Source organism: Lathyrus oleraceus, chromosome 4 (genome assembly GCF_024323335.1).
Source record: "Lathyrus oleraceus cultivar Zhongwan6 chromosome 4, CAAS_Psat_ZW6_1.0, whole genome shotgun sequence".
In the NCBI taxonomy this organism is placed as follows: Eukaryota; Viridiplantae; Streptophyta; class Magnoliopsida; order Fabales; family Fabaceae; genus Lathyrus; species Lathyrus oleraceus.
The window spans coordinates 323,753,243-323,777,603 of NC_066582.1; the positions used below are offsets into that span (position 1 = coordinate 323,753,243).

Consider the following 24,361-nt stretch of genomic DNA (forward strand, 5'->3'; position numbering starts at 1 on the left):
AATCTCTCACTCAACCAAGTCACCCTTATTTCTCTCAACTACCAAGACCAATTGGATACTATAAAAGGATGGAAGTTGGAAACCTACGGGGACGCTCGATTTTCCTCCCTGAAGCGAGCTTTCAAGATTTTTCTCTGCGTTTTATTTTCCACAACAATTCTGTTTTCTACTATTATTTTTCTTCAGCATCATTGTTTTCTTTTACCGCAATTTGTTTACCGTTCCGTTCAGCGTTTCCTTTCCGTTTTTCATTTAGCCAAAAGTAGTAGTTTCCTACACTGGGAAACTACTGCAATTTATTTAATTTAGTTTAAGCAATTATTTCGAAGAAGCAGAATCCTACCGACCTGTGGAGGACTGCTCGAGTACTTCAATATTCAGCATATTCAATTAATCCAATTTCTAGGTTTTTATTCAATTATTATTGTTATTACTTTATTATTATTATAATCATGTTTTCTTTATTGTTAATTTGTTCATGTTCGTCTGTGTTTGCGTTATTTAACATGTCCTGCTAAACTACCGGTATCGGTATGTAAACAATTTAATTAGACGGGATTTAATAATAATCGGTGTAAACTTCTTTTCTCAAACAATCTTTCTGGCTGGGGTTTTAATTTAAATTTAATTAACTTTGTCACGAGAGTGAGAAGCTATTTAGTACGGTTTTTCTATGAGAGTGGGAAATTAACTAAGGTGAGAACCGACAATCGCGAGAGCGTGAGGGTCGAATTGGATAGTAAAAACTAGGCATTGATTTTAAAAACAGCGAGAGCACTTTAAAAGCAATTAGAACTTATTTATTTTTAAAAAGTATTCTTAACTTCAAATGGGACTGCGAGAGCGTACATTCTGACTTAAAAGTATAGTCCGAGTTAACAATCATGAGAGTGTAAGATAAAGCCTTTTAAATGAGTATTTTCTACTGAAAGATATTTGGTACTTAAAATATACACCGGTGACTTATCGAATCCTTGACGATTAATGTGTTGCATACTGATATCCCTTTATTAATATTATCTTAAAACTTAATTTTCTTTAGATTTAATTTTTGTTCAACCAAACCTCTAAAAATCATCTCCTTAGCTAAACATAGTAACATCGATAGCATTAGTTTGACCATCGGTCCCTGTGGGTTTGATATCTTCTAAAACTAAAATAACTAGACTGTGCACTTGCAGTCAAGTACCCAATAGACTATATTTTATATACAGTCATGATCCGTATCAAGTTTTTGGCGCCGTTGCCGGGGACCTGATTTAGTCAAATAGTGCGATTCTTTCGTTGCGCAGTATAGACTAAGGTAAAAAACTAATTTCCTTTCCCTTATTTCCCGGTTGTATGCCAAGTACTCGCTCACAAGGCGAAAACTTAGCACCACCAATCACAGAATTAGAGTGTTTCTTATATTTAAGACGTCGAATACTAGAGTACCAATGAAGGTAAAATATTCCCTATATCTTCTTTCCTACTACTGAACTAGTTGAAAAACCAACCATGGCTACAGAGGAACCACAAAATCATCCTCTTAAGTTCTACGCTACTCCGTCCCAACAAGAACCTCACAACAGCATTGCTGCCCCTACTATCAATTGAAACGATTTCTAGTTGAAACCCTTATTATTATCAGCCGTCCAACAACATCAATTTGCTGGAAATCCTACGGACGACCCTAATGAACATTTGACCAAGTTTGTGCAATACGCAGACACTATGAAGGTGAATGGTGTATCCCAAGATGCGATAAGACTACGCCTTTTTCATTTCTCTCTAAGAGACAGAGCTTGGGCTTGGTTGCAATCCTTGCCATCCAACTCAGTTACTACATGGGAAGAACTGAAGAATGTTTTCTTAGCCCGATATTTTCCGCCAAGCAAAACTACTATGTTGAGAGCTCAAATCAACGGATTTTGACAAAAGATGTAGAATCTCTCTATGATGCGTGGGAGAAATACAAAGATATGATGAGGATATGTCCACATCACGGTCTCGAAGACTGGGTGATCATTCACACATTTTACAATGGGCTTCTGTATAACACAAGACTGACAATAGATGCTGTCGCAGACGGTGCACTTATGGACAAGCCATACAACGAAGCCTATCAACTCATTGAAAACATGGCCCAAAACCATTGCCAATGGGGAGGTGAAAGAACTCCAGTAGAAAAGTCTCAAACAAAAAGTGGAATGTACGAAATTAGTAGCCTGGACCATGTCCATGCAAAGGTAGATACCCTTGTTCAAAAGTTAGACAACTTGACCATACCACCCGCAGCCACCGTGGTTGCCGTGACTCTAAATTGTGAGTTATGTGGAACTCCTGGACACACTGCACCAGAATGTCAGATATTAGCAGGAGTCCCCACTGATCAAGTAAATTACGCACAAGGAAATCCTTATTCGAATACCTACAACCCAGGTTGGAAAAATCATCCTAACTTTTCGTATAAGAACAACAACACCCTGTATGCACCTGGCCAAGCACCCGTTGTTCCGCCTGGATATCAAAAGCCAACTAATAATGCTCCTAACATGCCTAGGAAGTCCAACCTTGAACTAATGATGGAAAGCTTGATAGCTACCCAAGCTCAAACAAACAAAGAATTCTTGAACCAAAACATACATACTAGTGAGCAACTTAAACAATTAGCGAGCAAAGTAGACGCCTTAGCCACCCACAACAAGATGCTTGAAACACAGATTTCACAAGTGGCTCAACAACAAGCATCTACTACTGCTCCCGCTGGCACATTTCCTGGACAACCACAACCTAATCCAAAAGGACATGCAAATGCCGTTATATTGAGAAGTGGAAAAGAACTAGACGGACCCGTAGATCCAAGACTCCAAAATCCTACCATGTACCAAAAACCTGACAAAACAGCAACTGAGAAGGTAAGTGAACCAAAGGAGAAGGAAGATAATACCCAAGAGGCCAAAGAGAAAGAAAAACCTTATGTGCCTCCACCACCTTATAAACCACCCATTCCGTATCCTCAAAGACTCGCAAATTCTAAAACTGCAGGGCAATTTAGGAAACTTGTTGAGCTTCTGAAGCAACTGGATATTACAATTCCCTTTACAAAATCCATCATACAAATGCCCTCATATGCCAAGTTTCTTAAATAGATCCTATCCAATAAGAAAAAGATTGAGGATAACGAAACAATTACACTTACTGCTGAGTGTAGCGCAATAATCCAAAATAACATGCCTCCCAAACTAAAAGACCCATGTAGTTTCTCCATACCCCGTGTCATTAGAAAGTTCGTCATAGACAAAGCTCTATGCGACTTAGGAGCCAACATTAGTGTAATGCCCTTAACCATTTGTAAAAGGCTCAACATGGGTGAACTAAAACCAACGAAGATGTCTGTCCAACTAGGTGACCGCTCAATCAAATATCCTATTGGTATACTAGAGAATGTCCCAGTACGTGTAGGACAATTCTACATTCCTACAAACTTCATAATCATGGACATCAAAGAAGATGCCAGTACACCTATTATATTAGGAAGGCCATTCTTAGCTACCGCCGGAGCCATAATAGACGTGAAAAGAGGTAAGCTAACATTCAAAGTTGGAGAAGAAAAGGTTGAATTCATCTTGACACAATTCTTATAAGCGCCAGCTATAGACGATACATGTTATCTACTTGATGTCATAGACGAGTGCGTAAGAGAGATGGAGATGCAAGAAACCACATATTCTGATATAATGAAAATTCAAATCCCTCAAATCTTTGAAGATGATAATTGGAGTGAACCATACCAAAATGACAGTCTAAGCGAATGCTTAGCACTTACACCCAACCACATGCCATGCCCGAAGAAACCAGACTTAGAATTAAAAACACTACCAAAGAACCTAAGATACGAATTCCTAGACACTGAACTCAAAAGACCAGTAATAGTCAACGCTGACTTAGGATATATTTAAACTGAAAAGTTACTAGATGTCTTAAGAAAATATCCAACTGCATTAGGCTACAACACCGCTTACCTAAAAGGAATAACTCCTTCTATCTGTATGCATCACATTATGCTAGAGGAAGATTGTAAAACCTCTAGAGAACACCAGAGAAGGATCAACCCAATCTTAAGTACTATAGTCAAGGATGAAGTAAAGAAGTTATTAGATGCAGGAATCATATACCCGATATCCGATAGTCAATGGGTTAGCCCCGTTCATGTAGTACCCAAGAAAGGGGGTGTTACAACTGTTAAGAACGAGAAGGGCGAATCTATAGCACAAAGAGTTGTGACCGAAAGTAGAATGTGCATCGATTATAGGAAACTAAACAAAGCCATTCGAAAGGATCATTTTCCTCTGTCTTTCATTGATCAAATGCTTGAATGATTGGCTAAGCATTCATACTTCTGCTATCTAGACAGTTATTCGGAATTCTTTCAAATTCCTATCCATCCTGACGACCAGGAGAAAACAACCTTCACATGCCCTTATGGTACATTTGCTTATCGACGAATGCCATTTGGACTATGCAACGCTCCCGCAACATTCCAAAGATGCATGATGTCAATGTTTGCTAACTTTATAGACGACATTATGGAAGTCTTTATGGATGATTTTTCTGTTTGTGGACAGAGCTTCGAAGGATGTTTATCAAACCTTGAAATGGTACTTGAAAGATGCGTAAAGGTGAATCTCGTCTTGAACTGGGAGAAATGCCATTTCATGTTCCAACAAGGAATCGTGTTAGGACACGTAGTATCTGGTAAAGGAATTGAAGTAGACAAAGCTAAGATCGAAATTATAGAGAATCTTCAACCTCCGAAAACCGTACGAGAAATACGAAGATTTTTAGGACACGCCAGTTTCTACCGACACTTTATCAAAGATTTCTCGAAAATTACCAAACCACTGACTGGTTTATTAATGAAAGACGCTAACTTTATCTTTGATGAGAAATGTTTAACAGTGTTTGAACAATTAAAAACATCTTTAACCACCACACCTATCATGCAACCACCTGACTGGAGATTACCATTTGAAATCATGTGTGATGCGAGTGACTATGCCGTAGGCGCAATGTTAGGACAAAGAAGAGATAAAAAACTTCATGCGATCTACCACGCAAGTAGAACATTAGATCCTGCCCAAATGAACTACGCCACCACTGAAAAGGAACTTCTAGCCGTTGTGTTCGCTTTAGACAAATTCTGTCCTTACTTAGTATGAGCGAAAATCATCATCTATACTGATCACGCTGCTATTAGATATTTGCTAAGTAAGAAGGATGCCAAACCAAGACTCTTAAAATGGATCCTACTCTTACAAGAATTTGACTTAGAAATAAAAGATAAGAAGGGTACTGAGAGCGTAGTAGCAGACCACTTATCACGAATCGAAGGGAATAAGCCTGAACAAATTCCAATCAATGATGATTTCCCTTACGAACAACTTATAGCCCAAATGGAAAGCGACATGTCTGAACTAACCTTAAATGATACCGAAATAGAAGAATTCGTGGAAGAAATTCATGCAAATGCAACTCTGCCATGGTATGCTGATTTTGTCAACTACATAGCTGTTGGAGTACTTCCACCGGACCTATCATACCAACAAAAGAAGAAATTCTTTCATGATCTAAAACAATACTACTGGGATGAACCTCTGCTTTTCAAAAGAGGTACCGACGGTATTTTCTGTCGATGTGTTCCTGAGGATGAAATAGACGATATAATCTCTCATTGCCATTCCGCTCCTTATGGTGGGCATGCAAGCACTTCAAAAACTTATAAGGTCTTACAATCGGGCCTCTTTTGGCCTACTCTATGGAAAGATGTCCATAATGCGGTTATAAATTGGACCGGTGCCAACGCACTGGTAACGTTTCAAGACGCGACGAAATGCCACAAACAAGTATCTTAGAAGTGGAAGTCTTTGATGTGTGGGGGATTGACTTCATGGGACCATTCCCGTCTTCTTTTGGTAATAAGTACACACTCGTAGCTGTCGATTATGTTTCAAAATGGATCGAGGCTGTAGCTTCTCCGACAAATGACACACGAGTAGTGATTAAGCTGTTCAAGAACATAATCTTTTCTAGATTTGGTGTGCCAAAACTAGTCATTAGTGACGGTGGCTCCCATTTCATATCAAATATATTTGGAAAAATTCTTCTGAAGTATGGAGTCCGACACCGTGTAGCAACACCTTATCACCCACAAACCAGTGGGCAAGTCGAAGTTTCGAATAGAGAGATCAAGCAAATTCTAGAAAAGACTGTCGGAATATCTAGAAAAGACTGGTCATTTAAACTAAATGAAGTTCTGCGGGCCTATAGGACAACCTACAAGACCCCAATAGGGACCACACCCTTTAAATTAGTCTATGAATCATGTCATCTCCCTGTGGAATTAGAACATAAAGCTTATTGGGCAATTAAGACCCTAAATCTAAATTATACTTCCGCAAGCGAGAAGCGGATTTTAGACATTCACGAATTGGAAGAACTTCGACTAGACGCCTATGAGAATGCCAAGATATACAAAGAACGAACCAAAAAATGGCACGATAAACGTATATCTAGGAAAGAGTTTAATGTCAGCGACGTAGTGCTACTATTTAATTCAAGACTTAAGTTTTTTCCGGGAAAACTTAAATCTAGGTGGTCAGGCCCTTTCAAAATTACAAAAGCTTTTGAAAGCGGTGCGATGGAAATCAAAGGTAGAAATAGTGAACCGTTTATGGTAAACGGGCAGCGATTAAAACATTATCATAATATTGACAATAGAAACTATTCAAATATTCTAAGACTTATAGAGCTTCCCGCTCAACCCCAAAACTAATATATCGCAACGTTACTGTCGAACTTACGACATTAAACAAAGTGCTTAGTGGGAGATAACCCGCCTCTTTTTAATTTGATATTCTTTGACTATTACTTTTATTTTGCTCCCTTTCCTTGATTCTATGCAGTAATGTACTTGTTGTTTCTCGTTACTAACTTAGAAATATTGGATACTGATTAACAGGCGAATTTCTAACTAGTTAGTAACTAACTTTCATCATGTAACAAGTAGATACAGTCTTCAGAGAAGGCCTTATGATTATTTAGCTCAGAAGGATATGGCTTTATCCATATATTATGATGGACCTACCATGGATAGGTTAGGTATCCGAGATAACATATTGTTTATGTTTAACCAGCTAGGTTGGGAGAATGCTGCTATTAAGAGAAGGTTTGTCACATACTGTGAGCTTACCCTAGAATTCCTTAGCTCCCTTGTTTACAACCCCGAGCATGGTTACGGACTCAACATATGGTTGATTTCCTTTAGGCTGTTTAGTATGAATTTCACTTATAACTGTAGAGACCTTGCTGATCTTCTAGGATTTCCTAGTGGCCCATTTGTATTCACTACCCGCCAGGAGGATCTAATCGATGACATTGACCTATATTAATTTTGGGGTAGTCTAACTGGAGACTACCACCCTAACCCACACGAGATACACTCCCAAATGATACACAATCCTGCTATCTGCTACTTCCACAAAATACTAGCCCACACCCTATTTGGAAAAGAGGCGAACAACACCTTAGTGTCAAGGGATGAACTTTTCATCTTACTTTGTGTCGACCAAGGTCGACATGTCAATGCTGTGACATTTATGATGGAAAGATTTGTTCACCTTGCAAAGAACAATCGCACCCCAATCATACTAGGTGGCCTAGTAACCATGATAGCTGATGCCATTGGACTTAGACGCCCACTTAACGAGCACACACCTTTTGGACACATCCGATCCATGGATATTGACTTTTGCTTCGACCGAAGAATTATAGGAAACCTTGGGCAAAATACTTTTGACTACCTAATTAATATTGAAGTTGTCCAGCTATTTACCTTACCAAACCATGAGAGAACAAGTGTTCATAACCGAAATAACTGGCTATATGATTTAGATGAACACCACATTGCTCCACCATCACCTCCTGAGACACCGCCTATTTATGAGTATTTATATGACCCTATCTCTGTTGATGAATCTTACCCTGAAACCCCTCCAAACTACTATAACCTGGATGAAACAGAAATTCCATCCTATGGCGAAAATCTGACCATAATCCTTACCCGTTTGGATGGTTTCCATACTGACATTACTAATGTGAAAGATGAAATAAAAAGCATGCGCCTTGATGTCTTAGGTTTAATGGATGTCGTCGTCGAACAGTTTAATCACATGAACCAGGTTGTAGTTGCGTTGGGACAACACCGTGGCTAATTACATCGACCGCTGCATTCTCCTACTCACATTAAAGCAATGAGGACACTGTTATGTTTTAGTGTGGGGAGGGAGCAATTTATTGCTATTATTTATTTTAATGCTTAATGTTACATTTAACTTTAGTCTTTACATTTAATCTAAATCACATTGTTATTTCTTTTGCTTATATGATCAATTTAATTTACCTCCGTCAGTTTAATTTTATTATTTTTTACTACTGTTAATTCCATACTACTCTTATTTTATTTTATACTACTGCTGCAATTATCTTATTACTGTGTTGCTACTATCGTTACTGCATTTCTATATTGTTACTTTCCTTACACTCATAACATGCAAACAGTAGAAATTAAGCATGCAATAATTTTTTTAAATATTTTTTGGCCTTTTTGCAAAAATTGTGACTGTTGCATGTGATGAGCGTCACATGCAGTATTACGCCCGTCACAGAAGCGTGACGCCCGTCACAGAAGAGCCACGCCCATCACATATGAACATAACCGTTACATATGACCGTTGCATGTGACCATTACGCGTGACGACCGTAACAACCCTGTGACGCTCGTCACGGATCCAGAAGGCGCGTTCTGTTTCCCTATAAAAACAGGCGCACTTCTCTTCTTCTTCCTCATCTAATCCTTATGTTTTCCTTAACCATCCCACTCACACCACTTATTTCTCCATTAACCCTTCCATCACATCCTATTTTAAGCAAGAAACGAGTGAGTTCCCTATAATTCACGAAATCCATCTCTTCCACCAAAACCTATATTTGCAATTCGCACACTCAATGGCCCGTCAAGAGAGAGATGCTCCTGACCTTTCAAATATCGTATTCAGAGAGGGAGAAGCCGGTGAACGACAAAGAGACAACTACCTCAGGTTCTATCAACGTTTAGTCCAAGCTACGAGGTACGTTGATAATGACTGTCTGGCGGAGTTGGGCTTTCAGAGGGTGTGGAATGGTTGCTGAACACCTCTGGTTTGACGCAGCTCTGCACCAACCCGAAACCAACTTATGAGGCACTGACCCTGGAATTCCTGAGTTCATTCTCCTATATAACCCCTCCCGGTGCAACTCAGTTTCTCACCGGATCCGCCACATTTAGAGTGTTCGGTACCGAGTAATCCCTGAACCAAACTCAAATAGCGCAAATACTTGGTTTCCGACATGGAGATGGAATTCACTGTTGTATCCCTGACGGATGGTCGAAAATAGCATTTGGAGTGTGGCATAGCCTTACCAACGTGAACGTCACAAGCTGGGATGCGCTCAACGCAACGTACATCCACAACTCGGCTATAAGATATTTCCACCGAGTCTTAGGACACACAATTTTCAGAAGAGTCAACAATCATAAGGTAAACTCTAAGGAGCTCTTATTTCTTCATTGTGTGTTCACTCCGATGGCATTCAATGCCACCCCGTTCTTGTTGGCCAACATACAGGCTGACTGCATGAGAGGCAACATAGCGTTCTGTTTTGGAGGAATCATCACATTCATAACATTAGGCCTTAATCTGGGGGATAGGCTCGCCAACTTACCTGCCTTGTCGGCTGAGTTCCTCAACATCGACTATTGTCGTCCCTCGTACCTCATCAAGGTTAGAGACGACGGGAAGTACCACCCTATGGTTCAGAATAAGATAGTTCGATGCATCATTGCCCAACAGGAACCGTACAGATCCGCAGAATATGGCAAATTGGATTTTTGATCTGAACGCTCCTGAGCCCAATGAAGAAGATCCTAATAATGGAGCTGATGAAATTGAAGAGGAACTTGACCGACAGATGCCACAACCACCTCCTGAGCATGTTGCAGAGACATCTCCCCGAGGCCAACGAAGAAATGAGCGTCGTCCCGCCACCATGGAAGACATCTATGCTGAGATGTTGCGACATAACCAGAGGATGGAAGAGCGCCAGACGAAAATGATGCAAACGATCCAGCAGATACAGAGAGATCATCATGACTATGCAAATTGGCATGACCAAGGGATGACAGAACTTTCCGAAGAGATGAGTGCCTTGACACATCACGTTGATGCCATACAGGAGTACACTCAGCATGTAGGGTTGGATCCTACCCAGCGTGGTAGAAGTGAATGTGCACGAGCAAGAGTTAGAGCACGCAGAGCCCAACGTCGTGGCGAAGAGTAGCGATCCTCGTGTTTCTTCCCTTTTCATTATTTATATTGTCGCATTGAGGACAATGCTTTGTTTAAGTGTGGGAGGGAATCCTTGTCTTTCCTTTATTTGTTTCTATTTTTAGCCATAACAAAATTTTTGTCTTTCGTATCTAATCATTCATTTATTTCTATCTAATTTTCCATAACATTTTTATTTTATTTTTATGTTAAATACATACCCTACGAGTATATAGGTTGTCTTACATAGGTTCTGTTAGGAAGCTGAGAAAAATCTAACAAGATTGATACCGTCATGACACCTTAGATCTCTCACTTTTGCGAGATCAGTTTGAATACCCATTATACCGATACCTTAAGTCCCCGTTCTAGATTAACCCCTAGTAGTTTATACTAGCAGTCAACACCGTCTTAAACACAAACCATGTGAAGAGCTAATGAATATAAGTGATTGATGCCTATGAATTAAGAAGATCCTTCATACTTTTGCTATCGAGAAATTGAAAATGCACCATTCAAACGGTTGCAAGATATACAAAAGGAAAGAAAAACCCGTTGCCGGTTGGTTCAGAGGTACCTGGTACTGGACTCGGTAGGGCGAACTACGGTTCGATCCCCTACAACCTTCAAATGGGACATATAAAGAGTTACCACACTAGTGTACCAGACCCCGCGCTAAAAAAGGATCAAAACCACTAGCCGACTACTTCACTAAGTGCGTGTAAAGGCAAAGGGCTTAATGTGATTGCGCTAGAATGAAACCGGGTGAAATAGGAACGGGAAGCATTAGGTTGAGCTATAATAGCATGATTCGAACTGATTTGTACAAAAGAGAGATCTATGTTAATGCTTATTGCTCGTGTCGTCACTGTATCTTTAGTGTTTTATTTGAGTATCTGTCATTCTAACGGATACCTAACAACCACGTACGAATTGGAAATTTGTCATGTATTCGCATTTGACTAGTGTTTCTAATTTTATACTGAATATTTGCTTGAGGACAAGCAAAGATTCAAGTTTAGGGGAGTTTGATAACGCGAAAATACATCGCATATTTGCCTTGATTTACATTCAAAAATCGTAGCACTTTCATTTATATTCCGATTATTCTGCAAGTGTTCGAGTTATTTTTGCTGGTATTTCAATTTCCATGTTTAAATGAGCAAAGTATAAAAAAGGAAGAAAAAGAAGAAGAAACAGAAGAGAAAACAGCAGAAAAGCAGAAAATACAAATCCTGTGCATGTGACGACCGTCACAAACCCTGTCACGCCCTGGGTGTCACGAACGTCACAGGCCCACCACGACCGTCACAAGGCCAAAAGCAGTGTAATGAATTTGTCAATAGAAGCGATCCACACGCCCATTTTTCTCGCTCCTCAATCCACTTTCCCGTGAATCTCTCACTCAACCAAGTCACTCTTATTTCTCTCAACGACCAAGACCAATTGGATACTATAAAAGGATGGAAGTTGGAAACCTACGGGTACGCTTGATTTTCCTCCCTAAAGCGACTGTTCAAGATTTTTCTCTGCATTTTATTTTCCACAACAATTCTGTTTTCTACTATTATTTTTCTTCAGCATCATTGTTTTCTTTTACCGCAGTTTGTTTACCGTTCCGCTCAGCGTTTCCGTTTTCCCGTTTCCTTTCCGTTTTTCATTTAGCCAAAAGTAGTAGTTTCCTACACTGGGGAACTACTGCAATTTATTTAATTTAGTGTAAGCAATTATTTCGAAGAAGCAGAATCCTACCGACCTATGGAGGACTGCTTAAGTACTTCAAGATTCAGCATATTCGATTAATCCAATTTCTAGGTTTTTATTCAATTATTATTGTTATTGCTTTATTATTATTATAATCATGTTTGCTTTATTGTTAATCTGTTTATGTTCGTCTGTGTTTGCGTTATTTAACATGTCCGGCTAAACTATCAGTATCGGTACGTAAACAATTTAATTAGACGGGATTTAATAATAATCGGTGTAAACTTCTTTTCTCAAACAATCTTTCTGGAGGTGGTTTTTAATTTAAATTTAATTAACTTTGTCACGAGAGTGAGAAGCTATTTAATACGGTTTTGCTACGAGAGTGAGAAATTAACTAAGGTGAGAACCGACAATCGCGAGAGCGTGAGGGTCGAACTGGATAGTAAAAACTAGACATTGATATTAAAAACAGCGAGAGCATTTTAAAAGCAATTAGAACTTGTTTATTTTCAAAAAGTATTTTTAACTTCAAATGGGACAGCGAGTGCGTATATTCTGACTTAAAGGTATAGTCCGAGTCAACCATCACGAGAGTGTGAGATAAAACTTTTAAATGAGTATTTTCTACGGAAAGATATTTGGTACTTAAAATGTACACCGATGACTTATCAAATCCCTGACAATTAATGCGTTGCATACTGATATCCCTTTATTAATATTATCTTAAAACTTAATTTTCTTTAGATTTAATTTTTGTTCAACCAAACCTCTAAAAATCATCTCCTTAACTAAACATAGTAACATCGATAGCATTAGTTTGACCATCGGTCCATGCGCGTTCGATATCTTTTAAAACTAAAACGACTAGACTGTGCATTTGCAATTAAGTACCCGATAGACTATATTTTATATACAATCACGATCCGTATCAATTTTTCAAAGTCAAACTTAAAGTCTTTGAAACAAAATTCACGATTAATATATATTTATGATTCAAAACTTTACATTTCCAATTTCAATTTTAACTTACATTTCCATTCTTCCACAATCATTCCATTAATAATTTCCATGATTCACATTTAATATACAACTTACTGACTTTCCATACAAATTCATTTTTTAATTCATTACAAGTTAATCCATGTTTATGTTTCCAATTCATGGTTCATTCCCATTTAAGCTACAAACTTCAATCCAAAGTTACAGAATTTCCAAAGTTGCAAACTAATTATAAGCTACATGAAGCAAACAAATCCATCCATGTTATTGCAAGGAGATATTGTTTTCGCCTTCCGAACTCCGTCCAAACGCCTTCCAAGATCCCACATTCACCTACAAGACAAAACCGTGCATATTTATTAGCATCCGCACAACCATTTTTTATGTCATTCAACCAACTAACTTGTTTATACAGAACTGAGATGCAAGTTTCACTAAATTTCTCTTTTAACGGCATTACTCAATTGACAGAGTACTAACTAATTATTCTTGTAGTTTGAGCTAAAAATCCTAATTCATCAACACACATAACAAAGCTAACAACAGTTTTTCGACTTTTTTTAACCATGTCTAAGCATCAGCCGCACTTTGCCATGAAAGGAAAAGGTGAATTTCTTCCTGCACTGTATTTAAAATTCCATTCGAATTTTAGTTTCTAACCAACTAATTCAATCCTAACAAATAAATTCACTCTTCTAGTTAAGTTCACAACAAACCAAGTCCATAGCAGTGCATTTTAAAATCAAAATCATAATTGTTAGACTATTGCACGGATCTAAAAGGGGTTGAATAGATCCAAATTAAAAATTGAGTCGGCGCTACCAATTAAAAATTGGTTTTGAAAATTTGTTTTAAGTGCGGAAGCGGCCGAGGAAAATATAATCTAAAACAAACGGTTATTGGAAAACCGGATATGCATCTAGCCTATGGATTAGTGATAATGTAGAATAAGAATCACTACACTAGTCACACTATCAATGATTTATTTCACTTGTTAGGATTCCTAGTTCCAATGATTCAAAGAGCAAACCAAACTAGATACACAACTAAGATAATTTTGGTTTAGGCAAATTATCAAACACTTGGTGTGCAAAAACACTCCAAGTGATATTTATGTTGAGTAAGTGATTTCAATTAGTCTAGGTTTAACTTCTTACTCAATTAATATCAAGGTTTGATAAAAGTGCTTATACAAAAATCACTTATTTTTAAGCCAAAAACAAATATGCTGAAAAATAGAGAAGATAAAGATTTGATGAGGCAGTTCCCCCGTCGTCCTCGCTTCGGGGTACGTCTGCCCTCAATTCTAAAACTAGAATTGAGATTGCTTTAATAGATATCACCTGTTGAGTATAACAGTTTATACAAGGATTGAAAAACAAATATACAACAGAATTCTCAAGACGTTGAATGTTGCTTCCACTCATTGTTCCTTGATTCAAGGTGAATCAAGTCCTTCGATTGTTGTTGATAGACCTCCGATTCCAGCCCCTTTGTTGAATAACTCTCAGTTCTTCAAATCCTCGGCCCGACTGATCTCAACTACAACAAATCGAACCCGAAATCTTCTCTTCAATATCACTTAATCCGCTACTAGATTAATGAAGACTTCCTCTTCTCAATCACCTTCGGTCAGCTGAAAATTGATGAAGAAATCGTCCAAAAAACCCCCAAAATCAAACCAATCTTGGAGGACAAAACCCTAAAGGTTTTATTCAAGAAAAAAACTGTCGCAAGCTTCAACCCGAACCGAATTCCCCAATCTCGGCTTCGAACGTTATCACCTTTAACCAATCACAAAGCACTTCAAAAATGGCTGTGTGTAATTGATGTGTTGTGAGATGTTGAAGATGAAAACTCTTGGACACCTATTTCACTTTTTCTTGTTCTTTGTACACTTGAATCAATTTGTCAAATGTATTTTGATACAAGTAACTGAACTTCTATTTATAGTAGCAAACCAACCAACCCACTTAACAACTTTTCAAACAAAGTGGGAATTACTTAAAAACTGTATTTGCGCGCGAACGGTCGACCATAGCAGGTCTATGCGTCGACGCATAGCCTACAGTTTTGGACAATCTGAAAAACACATCAGTATGCGTCGACCATAGGTCGGCGTGCGCTGACCCGTGGGAAAGTGAAACCTTCATGCGCCGACCCTGCGGTCGACTCAAGCCTTCGTGCGCTGACCCGTGAGAAAATGCACTATGTTATGCGCCGACCCTGCGGTCGACTCAAACCCTGCAAATCTGCAAAAAGATATCAGATTTTTGTGGTTTTCATGCATTTTGTCATGACCACATTTTATCCACATATGTTGTATGAAATATAACAATTTAGATGAACATAGAAAAGAATATGATAGGTGATATGTTGCATTTGTTTTGTAGAGGTGGAATCGACAATGCCGATTCATCCATGGTGGTAATTTGTCATCATCGAAACCTATGATCGTATGTTGTATGACAGTTTGCCCTTACATACTCCCCCTTTTTGATGATGACAACCTGTGTGAAACCAAAGAAAAACAACATGCAATATTTACACACACTCCCCCTTTCTTTTGTAATCTAAGGCTGACTGCAAAACAAACTGTTAATTGTTGTGAATATCTTGGCTTGGCTTTGGTACATGCTCTTCTCCCCCTTTGACAACATCAAAAAGAGAAAGAGAAATATTATTCAACATAACATGATATTCAACAGGAGATAGCGAATCATATAACAATATTATTACTGAACAAATTGAAAAGGAGATAACATTAAACTAGATTAACAAACAAGCATAACAGATAATAAGTTCAGTCAAACAACAAAAGTACAGATGCACATGCAGTTTTATGCCCTAATAGCCTCGTCCTCGACCGCAACAAACATCCAAGTTTCTGTAAGGATCTGCCAAAGAAGTCATTTGGTCAGCAACACTACTTAGATACTTGAGGCCCACATCGACGGACCGCTCCTGTCGTGCAAATGTTTCGGTGAATGCTGCATACCGCTCATTCATGCTGGTTGATAGGCTATCGAGCCTCTCATTTTGTGCTTGAAGCTGGCTGCTTATATGAGCATAGCGCTCATCTTGAGTTTGTATGAATGATTGTTGAGCCAGCGGCATATCTCGCATCATATCTAAAAGTTCAGAAGAATTTTCTTGCTGCGGAGGAGACGGTGGAGATTCTTCAGCACCATATTGATACGGCTGATAGAATTGGCGTTGTGTTGACCAACCCATATGTTGCCATTCACCCCAACCACCATGGTTGGGGGCATCTTCTTCAGTCGAATAAGTATCCTGAACCCAAGCGGTGTTTGTGTAGTCGTGTGTCTGCTTGTGGAGGACTATCATGCTGCTCAAATGCTTGTCCTGCTCCTTCTTCTTCGTTTTCCTCTTGGTCTTCTTCTTCACTTTCATCATATTCTTCAACAATCCTAGGAATATTCGCCTTGCGAACAAATCTGTATGTTTTCCGCTCATCACACCAAAAGTATCCCATCATAGAGAAAATTTTTGGGCTGAATTCTTTATCTTAGGAAATGGAGGTATAAGGAAAGGACGGATAATCAACGTCGGCTGCAGTAAGAACCTCTTAAATAAAAGATCCATAGGCAAGAGCAGTGCCTCGTCCGGAGTCTCGTAAACTGAACATCCTACTAGCAATGTATTAGGGCCAGTTTATTTTGCGCTGATTTTTCAGGATATATATGAGATGAACCTCAGCCTGTTCAACTCGGGAAAGGCCACCCTTCTTAGGCCGCAGGATGCGCGCCACAATCCACTGGAGAATGCGCTCACCTGTTTTCAGCTTACCGGCAGTGACAGTTCGTGGGAACGCATCACTGTTCACAATGTGGTCTGGGTAGGGTCGTTTCGACATAGCGTTCAAAGTGCTCTTAAACTCATATCCTTCTATTGTGTGAGAATCAGTTACCTCAGGAGGAGGATTTTCATCAGCAGCCAATGTCAGATCAAAATATTTATTCCAAACATCAGACTTGAAAGATACCTTTCTTGTGCCAATCCTGAAGTGAAAATTTTGACCACGAAATTTGTCATGAAGGCAAGTGTAGAACACACGGACCAGGTCTTCGCTATATTTGGCATTGCATTCCAGGAATTTAACAATACCGTGATACTGTAGCAGAGTCATGATGTCTCCGAGATGCATGCGTTCTGCTGTGAGTTTGTAGAAGGCATGTTGCCTCACAACTCCTCTTTGACCAATGTCTTTGTTGAAGGTGTCGACAAGAGCCGGTGGAACTAATGAGACAGCGGTAATGGGTAAGGAGGCAGAGGATGATCCCCTTGATCTCTTACCGGTAGGTCTGCGGGATGAGGAAGCCATGGGTAATGATTCTGAAGCTTTTTGTAAAGGTAGAGAGTGAAGCTTGGTGTAAGATTTTGAGAGTGATTTGCAAGAAAGAGGTTTGCCCTTTTTATAGATGAAGATTTAGGGTTTTGGGAAGAGGAGAGGCCAAGAGAAAATAGGCACTAGGTAGGTGCAACTCACAATGTAGTGGGTTAAATGCACACTTAATGAGAATTTGAAATGCAAATGCATAGGAAGTTTGAACGTTTTATGCAAAGAAACTGATTTTTTGCGCGATGCGTCGACCATACCCTCTGCGCGCGTCGACGCATACTATTTGACTTTTTTGAAAAAGGAAAGTTTTTAAGGTGTGCGTCGACCATTGCCCTGTTATGGTCGACTCATACAGGCAAATTTTGCAGATTTTCACTGTTATGCACATATGCTCACATGTTTGATGCATAAATAGAATGCCACACAACATACGATCCAAACATAAATCAGAGAATCACAACAACTCTAACAACTCTAACAGAATAACTGGATTGTAATAATTTCTAACTAACTTCTAACCAATTTTTGAATTTTAAGGGAATTTGAGGAGAATTTGATGTGAATTTAGAATGAATTTCTAACAAACTTGGAAGGCTATAAGTACCTCATTGTCTCACTTCTTCATGATTCTGCATTTTTCATTCTTGAATCTCCACCTCCAATCCTTCGATCTTCACCCTCTCAGTTTATTCTGCAACAAGTCTTCATTCTGCAAAATCTCCTCATTCTGCTCCACCTTCATCATCTTCCTGCTTCATCTTCCTCTTCTGTTTCACCTCATATCCCACATTCATCTTTTGCGGTGCAAATCAATCGCACAACAACCTCGCACAATAACACAACAACATGCACGTAAGGATTGAGAAGAAGATATGGAGCAGAAGTGAAGTAGAGGAAGAAGCACAAGAGGAGGAAAGATTCATACCAGTTCTTGCAAGCCGTTCGTCTTGTTCCGAAATTTACAAGACCGAAACACGATGATGGTGAAAGTTGAACGAGAGGCTCCACGACGATTATTGAAGCACGACGATTTTTGAAGCACGACGATGTTTGACGCTAGCGGAGGAATCGAACTACGATGATGATGAACGAGAATCCGCGGGCGTGTTAAAACATTGAAACATGAGCGGAAATTTGTGGAGGCGCAATGTTGACTGCGATGAAACACGATGCTTATGGTGATGAACATAGAGGGAGCTCCGCTCGATTTATTTCGGATTCCTTTGTTCACTCCCGTTGTAAAGCTAACCCGGAGTTCGGTTTGGGCCTAAGGCCCAAACGCATTGGTTCTTTTCCAGTTCACCTCCAATTCGCACCCCCCCGCTCATCTCGGGCCATGGTATTTGGGCCAACAATGCTTGGTCCATCCGTTTGGGCACTGTCTGTCCACTGTACCCCCAAGCCTGGGCCTACACCTTCATTAGTTCTTAATCATTTAATCAATTGTTTTCTTTATTATTTTAAGTTGTGATTAGAATAGAATTAGGGATTAATTTTAGATTTTGGATTTAGGATTAGGATTAAGTAGAATACAATTAGAATTCTAATCATGTTAATTAGAGAATATTAGGTCATTTAATTTTAGAATTTGATTTAGGAGTTGATGAAATGTTAAATAGAGTTTTAAGGATAATTAGTTTAAGAACTTGTTTATGTTTTATAAAGTAACTAGTTTTTAGAGTTTAACTAGGTTATTTGATTTTAGAAAATAGGCTTAATTAGTTTTAAAATTACATCTAATTAGATTTTCTTAGAAATTAGAATTGATTTTAATTAGAATGATTTGTGAATTAACCATTTTTCCCTTAGGACCTAAATTCTTAATTTCTAATGTGTGCCCCCGTAGTTTAAGTCCTTAATTAGAATTGTTTGATTCATTTAGTTGATTGATTTCATAGGATATTGTTGTATATAATTCAACTATTATTTTAATCTCATTGATTAGTGTTGACCAAAGGTCACTTTGGTCAACCAAATCCTTTGTAACCGTGATATAATCCCCAAGCCTATTTCAAGTGATCAAAAAATCCTTGATCACTTGATATGGCAAGTTCATCATGCTCAAGCTATTGTGGATATGTTGAATCCCTGGAGCTCAATACCTCAATGTTCAAATGCAAGATCAAGACTTCAAGTCAACATCAGTCAAACATAGCTAGCAAAATGGACTACATTCTCAAGCACAAGCAAAGGTGTCAACACTTGACAAAGGCGTTTCAAATTGTAAGCTATAAGCCTTAAGTAATGGGAATGATGAGACATAATTTCTCTTATCCTTGTCTAGAATGACTTTGCGGACGGGGCATAGGCCCTAGCTATGCAAAGCATTCACCCTCATTCATAGGCTTTAGCATAATTCGTATCAAACAATTGTCAAGTCTTCGCAATACAACAAACAATATGGCATCATCAAGATCAATAATCAAAAGCCTCTAACAACACTTGTCAATCATGATAAGGGTTACACGTTATGAGCCTTAAGTAATGAGGAATGATGAGACAGAGTTTCTCCCACCCTTGTCTAGAATGACTTTGCGTACGGGCGTAGGCTTTATCTATTCAAAGCAACTGCCATTGTTCATTGACTTTAGTGCAATTTGAATCATGCAATTGACAAGTCTTCTTTAAACAAGCATCAATTCTCCTTCAATAGTGAAACACAATTACTCTTTTCTTGGACTCAGTATCAGACTCTCCTCTTGGATGTTCAAACATTTATTTGGATCATTATCTTGGGGTCACATACCCATCTCTGAATCATTTGCTTCATGCATTACCTATCAATTCAGACTATGGCATACTTTGTTGCTTGCCCTCAAGGTGCAAACCTTGGAAACTTCCTTCAGCCCATGGAGTACAGACTCTGGCTGTCTTCTTTGCCTATGAGGTACAGACCTTGGCATCTTGCCCATACAGTTCAGACTGTGGTATCCTTTATTCTTTGCCCATAAGGTGTAAACCTTTGTATTCTTGCCACGTTATGTTCGGACTCTGGCAACCCTTGACTGTGCTCATAGAGTTCAGATTGTGGCATCTTTATCCTCTTCCTATAAGGTACTGACCCTGGCATCCAGCCCATAAAGTACATACTTTAGCTTTGTTTTGTGCCCACAAGGTGCAAACCTTGGCAATTTCTTGTAGCATATGGAGTATAGACTTTGGCTCTGTTCCTTGCCTATAAGATACAGATCTTGGCAACCTTGCTTAATTGAAATCAAACTTTGGCCACCTTGATTTTGTCTATACAATACATACTTTGATATATCATTCTGCCTTATAGTTCAAACTTTGGCATTCAGTCAGCCCATTGAGTTCAGACTCTGGCTACCTCTCTTTATTGCCTTACAGTTCCAACTTTGGCATCATACTCTTTTGCCCTTATGTTGTTCAGACTCTGGCGTTCATATCGGTTCCTTTGCCTTATATACTTCAGACTATGGCATGCTTATAGATCTTGCCCATGGAGTTCAGACTCTGGCAGCCTTTGGCATTGACTTGAAGTTCAGACTTTGGCATTATATCTTATTTTCCCTCGTTGGGTTCAGACTCTGGGAATCTGTTCCTTGCCTTGTATTTAGTTCAGACTATGGTATTAATTTATCTTGCCTTGTAGAGTTCAGACTCTGGCTATATCTCATTCGTCCCTGTGGTTGATTACCATCATTGGTTAGTGTCACAGTCTTGCTTGTTAAGCAATTTACCTTACCTCTGGGAAATCCTATCAAATTTCCCTTTGCTTTCAGCCGTAATAGGCTGAACTATGAAAGCTCTGATTTCCTTATTGCACTATAAGGATACCTTGGCAGGAGAACTCAGATTCTTTTCGAGCTACCTTATTTGTCAAGCTACCTTATTTATTGATTAATCATTCTTCACTCATTCAATCAATATCATCTTTTTGAGATCAAATCTACTTCTCATTGGACTCCTTGTACATCCTTTTAGGACGATATAGTGGCAGTCCACATCATGAATCAAGAGCTATTTGGATCATCCCCAAACATTAATTCATTCTTTTTTGGCTTAGACGCCGATTTACTCTTTGATTTAGAGTCTATCTCTTTCATGGATCCAAGATATCATTTTTCTTTGATCTCGAATTGTTTATTCCCTAGCCAGTGATATAGTGTTCTTTGTACACAACAATACTTTCTTTTATGCCTCGTGATCGGGAAAATAACAAGTGTACTATTTTTCCAATATAGTAATAATATGGGTGTTTCCCTAAGATCGATCCCGAGAACTACGCAGCAATACAAGTTTAAATTGTGACTCAATTAAACAAAACAAATAATTGGGGTTTTGTAAAAAGCCACTGTATAAGGGAATGAGAAAAGAAAGTAGAATAATTTTTTTTCACCGTTTATAATAATATGCCAAGGATGGTGTATGAATATCTCCTGTAATGACCTTGAATGTATATCTCCTTAAACAGTTCAAAATGTGCAATTACCGGATCTTAAAATTGTTTCCTCTTAATACCTTAGAGGGAAACCTTTGATCATTCATTCTAATCTCTAAGTCCTTAAGCGATTATAATGAAACAAAGTCGTACAAATTAACAAGATATAAGCGGTAACCATATGGTATCCCCATCCCTAGGTGATATCTACTATAGTTTCACTGTACAAAAACCTTAATAATTGCAATCCCGCAAATTATTAACCATATAACAATCCTTACTTTTCTGATAAAGAAAGCATTATAAACATTGCACAGTGAAATTGACAAACAAACATCATATATTAAGGAAATTATCAATTTAGAGTCATTACACGATCCATTCAGGGACACCCCTTGGCATTAAGGGGTTTAGCCACTCATATTATTCAAATAAGATACAATATAAAATTTAGACATTACAAGAATAAGGGAATCCCATTGATCTTCAATCGCATCCGCTCTTGAAGGACCTCCGTTCTTCGTAGCTCTTGATCGCTTCAATCTTAATCGTACCAAATCTGTCTTCGTCTAAAAAGTCCCGTTCTCCGTTTCCAAAAATCCCTTAAATTGTTCCTGATCAAATATTTGATGTAGCAAATGTCCAAAATACCCTCCAGGATCAGTCGTGCCAAAATACAACAAAAAATAGAAAATGAGGTGTCCAAGCTAACACTGGTCGTGTCAGGCAACACGATCGGCCGTGTTGGCTTTGCTGGTTCCTTCTCCATCACGCCCCCTTCCAGGGTGGCTGACACGGGCCGTGTCAGTTGACACTGTCACCCGTGTCAACTCCCTGTTTTTGCCCATGGCTCCTTTTCTCCTTACACGGGCCGTGTCAGCTGACACTGACACCCGTGTCAACTCCCTGTTTTTGCCCATGGCTCCTCTTCTCCTTATACGGTCCATGTTGGGTAACACGGGTGGCCGTGTCAGGGCTACTGTACCATCAAATTTCTTCTTCCGATGAGCCCGAAACATCCGATTCCCTTGGGGAGTCCTTCGGTATTCTTGCTTACACCTGAAACCAGTAAAACTACCACAAGGAGACATAAAATGAAGTATAATGACGCAAACCAAAGATGATCATCAAACTGAGATAGAAATGCAAACATCTAATTTACTAAACAAAATAACAAAACAGGTAAAATAATATGTTACCGACTTCGTGAAATTGTGCCGAATGAGTGTAAGAAAATAAGTAGAATTGGAGACCGATCACCCCCTATATACCCTTTTAGGATGATATAGCGACAATCCATCTTGTGAATCAAGAGTTGTTTGGGTTGTACCCAAATATTTAATTCACTTTGTTTTTGGCCTTACTCTATAGCGGCAGCCAAGCTATCCCACATATTGGTAAACGCCAGTTTTACTCTTTGGTTCCAAGTTCTTTCCATTTGTGGGTTCCCTTAATACCATTTTGTTGATACAAGTTATACTTTTCATTACTTTCAATTTCTCTCTTTATTCTTGTGGTTCCACGAACTACGATTGCTCTGAATTTCTCATTGCACAATGAGAATACATAGGCACGAGGATGCGAATCCTTGGCGAGCATACTTCTAATTATTCCTCCTTCCGCCTTCGGGAACCACTCATATCTTTCATGATCCATTATCTACCTTCAATCATTGAACCGTTCACCCTAGTGACATACTATTTCTTTGACACCGAAATACAGTTTTCTTTGGAATTTCATATACACCCTTTTAGGACGATATAACGGCGGTCCGAATTTGTCCCTAGAGTTGTTTGGCTCATACCCAAACATTTTATTCCTTCTTTTTTGGCCATACCATATAGCGACAACCATGCTAGTCCATGTATCGGTTAAATCCAGTTTCCCTCTATGGTACAAACCCTATTTTTCTATGGATTCCAATACACATTTACCTTTGGTTTCAAACTATACATGTTCAGTCACTTGCTACCGAATTTTCATTTATGTGACTTTGGTCACTTTATTCCATTCATCTGCATGATGCATTCGTATTCTACCTTCATTCATTCCACGTGATATACCCTATTCTTTGAGCCAAATACATTACCTCTTTGTGCTCCATATTGTGTCACCTTGTGAACCAAAAGCTGTTTAAATCATCCTCAAACACTTAATTTTCCTTGTTTTCGGCTTTACCCTATAGCGGCAACCATGCTAGCCCACATATCAGTAAAAGCCAATTTTACTCTTGGGTTCATGTTGTCACCCTTGTTGGAGTTCAAACAAAACATAATCATTTGGTTTAAACAATACTTAAATGACAATTATTTTCATCTCCTACCACTAGTTCTTTGAACTACGGAGCTCTGAATTCCTCATTGCACTATGAGGATACGTAGGCACGAGGGCCCCAATCCTTACTGAGCGCTTTATCTATTTCTTTTCCTTTTCCCCATTCTTTTGCGAGTAATCCTTATATGTAACAATTATTCAAGTGAGAACAAT

At 38.8% G+C, this 24,361-nt stretch overlaps 1 non-coding gene across 1 annotated transcript; it reads right to left on the minus strand.

The window, feature by feature from the left end:
- Window positions 1–1,884: 1,884 nt before the first annotated feature.
- On the minus strand, window positions 1,885–1,990 carry LOC127077423 (small nucleolar RNA R71). Its single transcript, XR_007787236.1, has one exon. It is a non-coding gene; the product is annotated as a small nucleolar RNA R71 (small nucleolar RNA).
- Window positions 1,991–24,361: the final 22,371 nt, after the last annotated feature.